This window comes from Condylura cristata, unplaced genomic scaffold (genome assembly GCF_000260355.1).
Source record: "Condylura cristata isolate star-nosed mole 26May11 unplaced genomic scaffold, ConCri1.0 scaffold00014, whole genome shotgun sequence".
Lineage (NCBI taxonomy): Eukaryota > Metazoa > Chordata > Mammalia > Eulipotyphla > Talpidae > Condylura > Condylura cristata.
Window position 1 is genome coordinate 6,443,176 of NW_004567115.1, and position 11,788 is coordinate 6,454,963.

The 11,788-nt window shown below is 34.9% G+C and overlaps 1 protein-coding gene across 3 annotated transcripts in view; it reads right to left on the reverse strand.

The window, feature by feature from the left end:
- The window catches only part of PLS1 (plastin 1), a 78,029-nt gene that overhangs the window by 46,754 nt on the left and 19,487 nt on the right, over window positions 1-11,788 (reverse strand). For 2 of the 3 annotated variants that reach the window (XM_012725020.1, XM_012725023.1), the window contains exon 2: window positions 11,105-11,313. The exons of the other annotated variant lie outside the window; for it this stretch is intronic. The gene's annotated coding sequence lies outside the window, so the exon portion shown is untranslated. The remainder of the gene's footprint in view (window positions 1-11,104; window positions 11,314-11,788) is intronic. 3 annotated transcript variants of the gene reach the window in all.

Sequence of the window (11,788 nt, forward strand, 5' to 3'; positions counted from 1 at the left end):
AAAGTTACAAAGAATGGCCTTGCAGATAAGTCTTTGTACACATCCACATTTATTTTTGTGAGACAAACACCTCAAGATGGCATTACTTACATTTTTAAGGCTTAGTGGTTTGGCTATTCAATATAAAGCTAAAGATCAATAAAAATCATGCTATATTCCTTCTATTTATGCCTAATTACATTAGAGTTAATAGGTAGCTCAGCAAATAAACGAAAGTGAGTTCTCTATAAGATACCAGGAATGGAAGCTAAGTAGGAAATTATTTTTAAATACATTTATATTTATATAGGAGGTTTGACAAAATCCCTGAATATTTATAGTTTGTCAGTGAAGAACGCCTTTTTTTTGCAGTTGTTAAGACTTGAGAGATATTTATTTATTTGTGCACATCACCAGTCATGGACATGACGCTCTTGCATCTCCTGAGGATATCACAGTATATTTAAGTATCACATCCTAGGCAGACATTCAATCGTTGGTCACAGCTTTAAGAACTCCTGGTTTCCTCCCAAAAGTTCTCTTTGAAATTACAGGGAAACACACAATTTTTAAAAAGCACACAATTTTATTCACTAAAATGTTTCACTGATCATATTAAATTGTGTGAAGCCTTGTAAGAGTTTGGTTGATCTGTCTCTTGGGATCTGTATGGACTCCGGCTACAATTTTTACTGTTCTTTCAAAATGACAGATTTTTAACTTACACAGTTATTCTGGGTTCTTGTTCCAATTATACAAGTAATTATTTTTTTATATACCATTGCCTACTATTTAATTCTACACTGTTTTAAAGAGTCTACAGAACTCAGTTCAACAGAGTAAAAAAAAATAGTTTAGATGAAATTCATCTTATTCTCCAGAGTAGCATCTTAGCATTAAATATTAACTACTTATTGAATTCCCATGTTCAAAATGCTTTACTATATTTAAAACAGAGCCATTCTGTGCTGAAGGAGATAAAACAATCTCTTTTAGGATTTTTAAGCACAACCCCCCAGGTCTGCAATGCTAATTCTGTTGTGGCTAGCTTTGACTCTTCGTGGTTTGGTCATTCTTGTACAACCTTTCCTGTAGGCAAAATGTTTCCTGTACTTTGCCGCAAGCTTTAAAAATAGTAGTCCAATTTTAGATTTGCACTCCACAAAAAAGGATGCAAATTAACGTTCTTGTGTTGACCTTATATTTGATATTAACACCTGGGGTTCTACTTTTGTGCATGCTTATTCAAATTTGCCATTTATTAACTACATAAAATAATTTTATTCTCCCATAATCACGCAAAACTGTAAGATAAATGTATTGAAAAAGGAATTTACCTTTACAATACTACGTTTCTTATTTTCAAATATTTGTTTTTTTTTTTATTTTTTAAAAGATTTATTTATTTATTCATACAGAACTGGGGTACAGGCCAGAGATGCGGAGGGTGAGAGGATTCACCAGAGACAGAGCGGGAAGCAGAACAGGCAGATCGATGAAGTACACTGCTGAGGGGAGCAGCGGGCGGGTCAGGAGAGGTCTGCCACGCCATGTGGTCACCTCCGGGGCAGGCGGGAATCGAACTCATGCGGAAGCGGCTCTAGTTTCTCAGTGCAGTGCTTTAACCCGCTGCGCCACCAGGGAGGGCCCTCAAATATTTGTTTTTATAACATGATACAGGATAGCTGCTTCAGGTCCTTTGATATTTAACTAAAACAAACAAAAAATATAGACTGCTCTTTGCTCTTCAAGATATCTCTTAAAAGAAGAAAGCAGGGTATAAAAGAGTAAGTATGACAGGAAATGGGGAACTATATCAGTTTCATGTTCATACATTTTCAGAAGGATACAAGAAAAAGTAAACAGTAACAACCTTTCTAGGGAAAATGAGTGCAGAAAAGTGGGAAAGAATATACTTTTCACTATATACTTTTGACATTCACTTTCTTAGACTATTTGCTAAGAAAATAGACAACTGTGGTAAAATATTAAAAAATACAATACTAGCAGTTTAAATATACACATTACTGAGCACTGTTAAAGGTAAGAAAGATAGATATATAAAACACCTGTACCTATATGTTACATTTTTAAACTAGAACACTTATATTTCCTTCCAAAGCAAAAAATTATGATTATAATATAATAATATATAACTTTCCACAAACACAGAAATATTTAATAGTAGAATGATTTGTGGAAGCTATATTGCCTCTTTTAAATACAGCCTGGTGTGTAAATATATAATAATGATATTTTGGTAAGTTTTTGAAAAATTATTTTATGATTCTTAAAAATCTGGGTACAATGTAGGATTATTCCTTAAACTTTTTACATAGTACAATAAGCTTATTGGGATTAATGTACACTGTTGGTTAACAAAACAGAGTTGCCTGATTTGATAAATTGAAGATTGTTTTGGTTATACTGTCCCTAAATAAACTAGTTATTCTGATACTTTTTAATGAAAAAAATGTTTCTATTACAATCAAAAAAAGCACTGATTTTTTTAAAAAATTATGGAAGAAAATGTTTCTAACCAACTAAATAATCAAAGTATTATATAATATTGTAGAAACCCAAGGACTCTATAACTAGAAAACCAATATTCATTTTTTGTACAAGTTCCACATTTAAGTTTATAATATATATCATGAAATAATTATTTGCATTTTCAAAGTGACCAGCCTCTGTAAAATACCTACTGAGGTTTGGAAGGAAAGTTTTAGCTAGCTCAACTCCTGTTCATCAAACACATAACTCGTATTCATCAGCTCTGAAAAACTCTAGAATACACTGCTATTAGAATTCACTTTACAGCTTTAGAAAAGATGGCATTCTGTAACTAGTACCCAATCACCTGGAATTGAAGCACACGTGTGTGGATGCCTGAGACTTATAGTGTGAAGAGATTAAGTTCCAAAGTCAACCCAGAGGATACATCTAGAGGTAGCAAGTATCATTGGTCAAAGATCAAACTACTGGGCAGGTTATGATTTATTCCGTATGTAGACAGATTATGTCCTTTTTTTTTCCTTTTTTTCAATAATTCCAACAGTACTTTCTTCCTTTACTTTTTAAAAAGGTCTCTATCTATTAAGTGAAATCTTCTTTCATGAATTAAAACCTTCTCTTTCCCTCTACTAAGCCTCAAATGCAGATGACCAAATATATATTTGGAAAGTTAAGAAAGCAATTGGATCTGATCTTGTATCCTCCATTAAATTTCTTTCCTTGAGCCTTCAAGGTCTTTATCAAAATCAGCCTGTCATTTATGATTGATAGTATCTAAAGCAAAGCCCTCCTTAGTTTCACAGAAAAGGCTATGGAGCAACCCTGACACCACTAAGTCTTTGCTGCCTTTGTATCAATGTGAAAGTCCCAACTGTGAGAAACCAGTGCAGCTTCACTGGCACCTTTAGCTTTCTGGCTACTGAGCTTGCCCTTTTTCTACAGTAGCTCAAGGTCACTTGAGGTTGAGTTCTCAAGGTACCCACAAACCCAGGTCAGCTAGCCTTGCCCTTAACCTCGCCTCCAAAATTCCCTTCTTTCTTTATTCTCTTTCTCCAGTAATATAAAAAATAACAGCAACCAAAAACTGTCTCAGAGTCACCACTGTCTGTCAAGGTCTCCATACTTGGCCCTCCACCTAGCTTGCTCCCAGCCCTCCTGGGCACCAAAAACAGCATGTCCTGGTTTTAAACTATACTACAAATCCATAATAATTAAAATGGCATGTGTCACAAAAAGAGACACACAGACCACTGGCATAGAATTGAAAGCCCAGAAATAAAACCACATATTCACTGGCAACTAATCTATGCCAAAGGAATGAAGTATATACACTGGAACAAGGGAAATGCTCTTCAATAGATGATGCTTGGAAAATTGGACTACTAATACAAGAGAATGAAACTAGACCACTATCTTATTCACAAAAATTAACTCTAAATGGATAATTTGGGTCTAAGACCTGAAACCATAAAACACACGGAGGAAAATATAGGAAAACCACTATAATATAAACTTCAAAAACATCTTTGCTGATTCATCTCCAGCAGCAAGGAAAACAAAGGAGAATATGAATAGCTGAGACTATGCCAAACTAAAAAGCTTCTGTGGAGTGAAAGAGACAATGTCTGGATCAGAGACACGCTACTAAACGGAAGAAAAACAAATATATATCTATATGTAGATATAAGGGTACTGCTGATTCAATAATAATGCATTTATACATTATTCTAAAGGTAACAAGCATTTGCCGTAATGTATAAATATAATAGGAACAGTTAACACTTCAGGGTATGAAGTAGTAATTGATCCTTTCTTTAAAACTATCTTTAAAACTATCTACGATGCTTAGAGGGAAAGTGCAACGATGTTATTTGAATGACAAGTAGAACTTAAGAATATGGGCTCTAGAAAGAGATTTGATTTTGAATGCCTTATTTTGTCTACCTTCCTTGGGTAGGTACATTTTTAGGAAGGAAACTTGTTCCATTAGGCTAAGGGCAAGTAAATATATAGCAAAAGGTAAAGAATACTGTTATAGCATGTATACAGTGGGGTTGTGCTGTAGATTCTAAACATTATTTTAGTAGCCATGGAAAATAAAAAATAGGAAAGGCAAATGAAAACAATAACCTAACATTTAAACCCACCACATTGCAAAGAAGTGAAACTGATGATAACAACATCAAGTGCTGGAGAGGATATAAGGAATCAAAAGCTCTGGTTGCTGTATTGCTTTCTAAAGTGATATAACTAGAAGTGAAGATACATGTATACTATAATCAATCATTTTACTGCTACGACTAGAAAATCAAGTATAAGTACACCAAAATACAGTTTAAGATCCATACTCTGTTTAGAGTATAAAAAAATTAGAAAGCCTAGGTGTCCTAAATTACAGGACACCCATTTAGTGAAATACTGCCTGGCAGTTAAAAAAATAGATAACCCATATTAACAGGAGAAAATGTGAAAATATATATACTAAATGAGAAAAGCATCAAAGAGCTGCCATTTGTAAAACTTTGAAAGTATTTAAAATATCATTTTACATAATTAGTGGGAATTGATCATGGAAAACTATAAAGATAGATGGGGAGAATAATTAATACATGCCAACTCCACAACATTTGGCAAGGGGAGGGAATAAAATAGGAGAGGGTCTTCAATCTAGTCTCCTTTTTTTACAGAAAATATTATAAAGTGATATGTCACTGACATTTTTTATATCTGGATAGAGAAAATTTGTGTGTATGTTATTTTATTCCCACCATTCTTTTGCATGTTTCATTATTTTGTAAATAAAAATATGAAAAAAACTTTAAAAAGAATAATACTACATTTGGTCACTCCTACAACTATATTCAGGAGTCTTTCTTTCCATAATATATTATTCTTAACCTTCTTTATTTGATTTAAACAAAATATAGCAGCAAAACTGTTTTGGTTTCTTTTTCGCATAGATGAACTGTGGTGCAGACTACATGTGCAGAACATAAAAGGATTATCCAGCAACAGAGTAAGGTGCAGGGCAGGCAGATTTTACTGAACTACACTGCTGAGGGGAGCAGCCAGTTAGAAAGGAGAGGTCTGCTGCACCATGGGGGTCAGCTCCCTGGGGACTGAACACAGATTAGACCCATAGGCCACCAGGGAGGCCCACAAAGCTGTTCATAAAACAAATTATATACCAATTTCCCTAAGTTAAGATTTCAATTTGAGCATGCGGAAGACAAGTTTAACTATGTCAGGATCTGTTTTAGGCTTAAGTAAAAAGCATCTGGAATAAAAGAGAAAATGATCAATGGGGATGAAAGCAGCAGACTCTGCTAGACACCGGGATGTTCAAACATGGAATACTACAATTTTTTTTATAGTTGACAGTATCATATGAAGGGCATTTACTCTGTGCCAGGCCCTCATATAAATGATCTCTAATCCTTAAAACAACCACCAAAGTTAATTGTTACATCAATTCTTACTGATAAATCCTAGCTGACTAAGGCTAACACTCTCCCAATACCACTGGGCTGGTAAGCACTAGTCGTATAACATGAACAACAATGTTAAAGTTTTTGTTTCGATACATCCACATGAGGCGGGGACGAGGAAGGGACTCTGGACCTGTCTTATGGGAACTGAGTCATTCTATTTGCAGCATTAGGCTAATTACACACACCTTCTGCAATCCTAGAAATTTTTACTTCCATAAATTCCAGTATCATAAAATAACATGAATGTTTTGATGTTGCTTGTGTTTTTTAATAGAGGGGATTTTTCCCTGTAAGTCTGTTATTCAGTTAGTAGAAGCATCTCAGAGCAAACTGAGTAGGGATTTTACTCTTAAGCAATAATGACCTAAACTCATAATGAATAAACTCATTGTTTTAAGCTGATTCTTCCTTGTGACCTAAAATCAAAGGCTGATAAAGGCCACCATGATATGGTAGGAAAATACACCATTATAAAAGCACTTTCACATATATTATCACTTTCAACTCTCACATCAGTCCAATGAGTTGAATAGAGCTAAAAATCACCATCACACATAAATGTGTCATACACATACTCCATGACGGTATTACCTGTTTCCTCATATTATTATATTTTCTTTTATATACAAGGAAACATTCAGAGAGATCAACTCACACCACCAAACCTATTCTCTGTGTCAGACTGATTATTATTTTCAGCATGCCTGAGTCCCAGTCCCATGTCCCTCTGATAAACTACACTGCATCTTGAATGTCCAAGAGCAATGAAGGTATGAAATAGGTTGCCAAGGAAACCAAGGAATCATCTTTCCACACGATATTCAAGGAAGAGATCTGAGCCTCTTTCACGTAAACATTGAAATGAGATGACTTAGTACAGAGCTTTACAGAATAATTCTGTGTGTGGTTCTTTTCACTTTCTCGGTTCTAATTTAACCTCATACTCTCCCTTTCTTCTAAGTAAAATACTATATATTTGCTTAGCATATTCACTCACAAGCAAGGTAACATCATGAGTTTGTAAATCCACAGAAAGAATGCATGGTATTTTTAAGAGTATGGTATTAAGTACTGCCAAAACTCTATTAATTTGTATTAAAAGGTAATGAAAGGCTGCAGAGAGCTGAAAATATACAAAAGTGATAAAAATTGTTAGCAAGTAAACATAAATTTTAAGGAACAGGCTACACTTCTCCTGAGGCATTAGTTTTTTATAGTGACCTTAATATATCACCTTTTAGATTAAAATTCACAGGCCTTTGGCACATAAAAGTGCACAAAGAGTTAAATTTTCCATATCATTTCAAGGGATGTGAATGCACACCCCGCCCTCAGGCCCATTCATGAACCTTCCAGAGGTCTACAGGATCCAAGTCAGTCCTAGGTTTTCCTAGTAGGTTCCCTTGAGAAGAATCATCATAAAATAATTTCTTGGAGAACATGTTCTCATTAGCATTCGTCAATATTTTCCATTGACAAACTGTTAGTCAGCAAAGTTTGTTCACTTAAACTGAGCAATACATAACTGTGCCTCATTAAAGGCAAACATGTGCACATATGATTCAGTCCTATTGTTAAATGTACAAACAAAATTACATGGGAGGAAAAGAAAGGTCCCAAATACTTCAAACATGAGTCTGATAAAATTTTCCAAAGAGAGCAATGGTTAAGCCCTTCAAGAGTACATAAATATTTTTCTAAGCTGTGGCTAGATATAACCTCCCCTCCTCCCCGCCCCACCACCACAAAGATTTATTTTATTTATTTATGCATACAAGGTCTGGAGCATAAACCAGAAGAGCAGGGGGTGAGGGAAGCGAGGAGATTCACCAGAGACAGAGTGGGGAGCTGAACAGGCAGACCTACTAAAATACTGCTGAGAGGAGCAGTGGGGGGACAGGAGAGGTCTGCCTCACCATGTGGGTTAGCTCCATGGCTGGAGATGGAACTGATGTCACAGTGGCTGGTGATAGCTGGATAGTGCTGAGCCTTTAACCCCTGCGCCACCAGGGAGGCCCTACAACATTTCCAAAATATATACTTAAAAAGCATATCATAGTAAGTCACTTATAGTTCCAGATAGTGTTTCTTATAGAAACTTCCAAGCACTGAGTTGGTTCCTTACAACAGTGAGTGTTAACATGCATGGACCAATCAAGAAAAAGATTAAAATCTAAATGTGACAAACATTCTAGATAAAAACTGGAAAGTCATCCAGTACATCCCCTTTATTTACAGATGAGAAAACTGAGGCCACACCTTTGGCATCTCAGAAAACAACAGTCACCAGAAACAACGGTTACCACAAGAGTGTATTAGGAAGAAATCATAGGAAAGGAAACTAGATTTATAAATGTTTAGCATATGTGTTTGCAGTAGTATCCTAACTTGATCTTTATAACAGATGATCTCATATTCCAAACAATTCAAGGGGTCCTCTAGGAGAGGGGTGATCATCCCACAAAGTGGACAACAGGCCACACTCCATTGATCACTTTCAGCATTTCTGACTTGAGCAGTTCTGTAGGCCTAGTTGAGATTGAGGTAATGGATTACCTGCCCTAGCAGGTAACAAACCAAACCTCATTAAGAGGCCAACCAGCTTTAAAAAATGCCCAAAGAAATTGGGTACTGAAAATAAACTAATCATACCAGGCTAAGAAAATGGAAACACTCCGATTGGAGTCTTCACCAATCACACTAGAAAATAAAATAGCAGTAAATCTAACTAACTCAAAATTAGTAAGATTACATAGAGTAGAGCTTTATACTACCATTAACAGTGTCCTGTGTGTATATTGTACCATGAGATATTAAGGGTATTATAATACCCTTTTAATTAGCGCATTTAAAAAAATCATCTTACTTTTTCTAATTTGTTTTTAGATGCATTTATTATTTTACAATACAGGTACATAGTATATATATATATATCTTTATATCTATTTTGGTGTATATAGCACATACATTAAATAGCATTTGAATACAATTAATAGTCTAAATATATTCAATACATATTTTTAAATACACTTGTTATCTTTAAGTATTTGTATATAAAATATATCTATATTGTGTGTGTATATATAGACCAATATAGTTACATATAAGAGTATATAAAAAAAAGTGATGCATAGACAAAATCTTTTAGCTGACAGGAGCAGAACAATGAAAATCCTGGAGGCTACTGCCCCAATGAGAAAGGGCTTAACTCCCCACTTCTGCTGGAATAGGTAAAGGGATATGAATTCTTCCCACCAGCTGCGATGTGTGATTGGCTAATGACTGCATCGTTTCTATATTGAAAGACTGAGAACTAGGCTAGAAGTATTTGAAAGCAAAGAGAAAGAACCTTAAAAATCCTTCACTCCAATGGAAGGATGTGGTCAGAAAAAGCCAGTAAAGTGTTACAATTCTTAAAGCAATTCAGGCCCAGATACAATGTGCCATCTGCAATGGCTATCAGGCACTCAGTGGGACTTTCAGGAGTTCAGGACACTTGCACTTGTAGGGTGTACCTAGCCCTACCAAGGTGCTGCTACATTCTGCACAGGCTCATATTACTCAGAGTCCTTAGCAATAGCTCATTGTACAACACTGACTGTAAGTCAGCATGAACTGGGACTTTTTAATAGCTAGGTAAGGCCATGCCATTAGTAACATTTGTACCTACGCAAAGTAACATAATAAGGGTAATCAAGTGTCATGCTTTGGCTGGTAAGTTGATCTAAACTGGGGATCATAAAGGAATGTTATCCCCGGTCTCTGCAGGAACACAATTGAGGGATTGGCTTGTTCCTTAAGAAGGGACTGGCATAAGGGCACAGCTTTTGTTGGACTCAGGGCATATAGGAAAGGGGGTTCTGGTTTTTAAGGAAGCTGTAAAGGATTTAAGAACTTGTGAAATTTGTCCATGTCACTCACTATCCAGAGTTCATTGGTCATGATGTGTTCATTTCTCTAAGAACCAGAGAGTAACTCTATTTTAGGACAGATACAAATAAATTTAAATGGTTGACTGCTTCGCAAAGCTGAGCAACTAAGTCTTAGATTTGAGGGCTCAAGTCACTGCACAAAATACAGATAACTTTTAAAAAGCTGGCCTCTTTCAATAAAATGCCAGAGTCTTTAATTCTTTGGCACTAAGACCTATGCAAATTGCTAGCAGTATCAGTATCCAAGTTTCCTCGACATGCATCATTCAAGACCTTCTCAGCTTTACCTGGGCTGGGAACTGCTCATTTTCTACTTTCTTAAGAAAAGAGCTAAAGTAAGTTTGCTACAGCTTCTAGGGTAAAGATAATTCTTTAGCCCATTTCAGAAATCATTTAAAAATACCCAAAGTGAAGGACAACATGTTTACTTGTCCATTATTTATAAGGACATCTTTCTGAAAGCCTTTAGGCTCTTTCCAAATTCAATGAAACAATAAAAAGAAAAAGAAACTAAGCTCTGAAGCAAGGGTACATTTGGATATTTAAAAATATACAGAAGAGCTAAAATAATGGCAAAGAATTAATTTTAATTTAAATAGTTTCTTCAAACTCCTGATGCTTGGTTATCGTCTTACCATATACAGCATTGACACCTATGTTAACATTTATTTTATACATCTGTGGAATCCTTTAGGAAAAAAGGGAGATTTGATTATTCATTATTAAACTATAGCCTGACCACATAATTTCATCAGATTGAAAGAATCAGGCTTCAATATAAATATGCATACATAATAATACACATACATTCTAGATGGTACAGCATATATTCAGTCTTTTCCTAATAATTTGCATATATTTCTGAAGGGAAAATTAAACCCAAATCAAAAATTTAATTTTTAAACAATGCTGAAGAAAGCAAAACAGTTCTTTCTAGCTTAAGCAGTTATTTCTTAAGGAAGAAATAGTTTCAAAACAGAACAATTTAAAGAAAATTTAAAAATTTGTCCCCTCACATCAGAGTAATTATTTGCTTGGATTATGCAAAGCCAGCTAAGTCACAAGGCAAAAATGCATTTAAAACAATAATAACAAGAGGGACTTTATCTCATTTTAACAATCACAAAGAGGCAGCTTTAGAATCAGAGGCTCTGTTATTGTTATTAAGATTAAGGAAATGGTGCATACCTGCTTGCTCAGATTTGGAGATCCAAGTGAACAATTCAGAAGATTTGAAACTCAGTCTCCCTAAACTGTGTCTATCTTCAAATAATCCTCTGGTAGCGAAAACAAGCAACTCCACACTGAAGTGCTCTGTCTACTACTCCAGATTTTAATCTCAAAAGAACTTGGTCTCAAATACAAAGGCCAATTTGCAATGTGGGTGTGGTCTGAAACTATGGAAAAAAAAAAGACAAAAAAGTAGATGTCATCACTATTTTTGTTTATGACCTTGGCGCTTACGATATACAGGGCTATTAACTTTATCCTTTCTATTCCATTCAAGCTGCTCTTTCTAGGGAGTGACTGCCCTATGAGGTCTTTATATTATTTTTACAAATATTTTTCTGCCACTATAATTGTGAAATGGCAATTTTGTTTTCATGCAAAAAATCTTTAAGTATTAATTATACTTTGAATTTCCTGGAAAGCATTATGAAACTGTGCTAGCCTTTAAAAAGAAAACAAAACCCTTACACTCTTCTAGCTATTTTCTTTACAGTCACTGGACTAATTTCCACCAAATATACAAAATTATATTTGAATACTATAATAATTTTAAATAATTAGAAACTTTGTATAGAATTATACAGTGTTAAAACAAGAAAGTGCCTGAAGGGTTATAGTCAATTTTACTTTTTTTTTTTTTTT